The 1,839-nt window shown below is 31.9% G+C and overlaps 1 protein-coding gene across 1 annotated transcript in view; it reads right to left on the reverse strand.

The window, feature by feature from the left end:
- Nucleotides 1–1,065: 1,065 nt before the first annotated feature.
- Nucleotides 1,066–1,839, reverse strand: part of LOC137623061 (nephrin-like) — a 735,729-nt gene continuing 734,955 nt past the window's right edge. The window contains exon 27 of the mRNA XM_068353701.1: nt 1,066–1,148. The gene's annotated coding sequence lies outside the window, so the exon portion shown is untranslated. The remainder of the gene's footprint in view (nt 1,149–1,839) is intronic.

Raw genomic sequence — 1,839 nt, forward strand, 5'->3', positions numbered from 1 at the left:
TTGTGTAATGATTAACGATTTACAAGATGACACACATACTGTGCGGTTAATTAAACATATCTAGTAGTTAATAGGAAGATGATATGATACAACACTCAATTACCCAAAGAAACCAATTTCCTCACAAGACTTTTCTATTCGTCTGAAGAAAATAAACTTACAAGCCATTCCCTAATTGCAGTATTTCCTTTCTTTTAATTTTTAGAGTTGTAAACAGGAGTACTTGAACATTTTTGTCGCCTGATAGATTAAGAAAGGAAGCAATTGTCTTGAGTAAAATATTTTCTAAGTAAGACAATGAAGTCTCTATCAGTCGCAAGCATGGAACATATTAGGCTGTGCCATAACCAACCTGTTTATGTTGAAAATATTAGGCTGGGACGTAAACAACCTGTTTATGTTGAAAATATTAGACTGTGACGTAACCGACCTGTTTATGTTGAAAATATTAGGCTGTGACGTAAACATGTGTTGAAAATATTAGGCTATGACGTAAACAGCCTGTTTATGTTGAAAATATCAGGCTGTGACGTAATCAACCTGTTTATGTTGAGAATATTAGGCTGTGACGTAACCAACCTGTTTATGTTGAAAATATTAGGCTGTGACGTAAACATGTGTTGAAAATATTAGGCTATGACGTAAACAGCCTGTTTATGTTGAAAATATCAGGCTGTGACGTAATCAACCTGTTTATGTTGAGAATATTAGGCTGTGACGTAACCAACCTGTTTATGTTGAAAATATTAGGCTGTGACGTAAACATGTGTTGAAAATATTAGGCTATGACGTAAACAGCCTGTTTATGTTGAAAATATCAGGCTGTGACGTAATCAACCTGTTTATGTTGAGAATATTAGGCTGTGGCGTAAACAACCAGTTTATGTTGATCATTCATGAGAAATACCTATCTTGAACAAATTATCCACGAACACAGTTAAGAAAAATCAAGAACAAAATATCAACTGTAAATATACATAAAAGTTTTCGTAATGGTCAAAAACTTCGATTTGGTGTGTAACATTTCAATGAGTAAAAATATGAGAGAAAACAGGATTTCACTTACCTAAGGCTCCTTTTTTTCCCCGTAGATTTTCATTCAAATTCCTTTTTGATATTCACACAAGAACATCTGAACAGGTGCAAATCTAAAGGGTAAAAAGAAACAGAGGAATAAAAATTACAATTAATGGTAATAATGATAAACAAATGGATACATACAAACATATATAAATAAAAGTCAATAAATAAATAAAAATCAATTACATAAATACTTCTAATTAATATCCTTCAAAATGAATTAAGTAGATTAAGTAGCTAATTCAATGTAATCTGCGGATTGCCCACCCAAAAAAATGTTAACAGGAATGATTCGAGATCATATAAAATGACCGAATTACAAAAATTAAAAACAAAATTATCTTTTATTTAGCTTTTACTACAGGCCCCGGGCATCCGAAAACTGAAGCCTCCTCTTGGACCCAAAAGTGCATGCAACTATAACAGCAAGAATATATATTTCACCGCACAGCAAACTTGTTACAACGGCAAGAAAGAGAACTGTAAAAACTTGTTTCAAGTCTTAAACTATTTCTTTTTAACCTTCTGCGTAGCTCAGTCACGCAAAGATGCTTGCAAAGCTGCCTCTTACGGGATGCATATATGCATTTGATATATCTATCATGCAGGACTATGTCAAAAACCTCCCCATTCTTTCTTAGCCATTTATAAATATATTGTACATACATGAATATATGAAATATATACTGGATTCATAGACGTGTATATACTTTACATTTTATATACATATATATATATATATATATATATATATATATA

Source organism: Palaemon carinicauda, chromosome 30 (assembly GCF_036898095.1).
Source record: "Palaemon carinicauda isolate YSFRI2023 chromosome 30, ASM3689809v2, whole genome shotgun sequence".
Taxonomy (NCBI): Eukaryota; Metazoa; Arthropoda; class Malacostraca; order Decapoda; family Palaemonidae; genus Palaemon; species Palaemon carinicauda.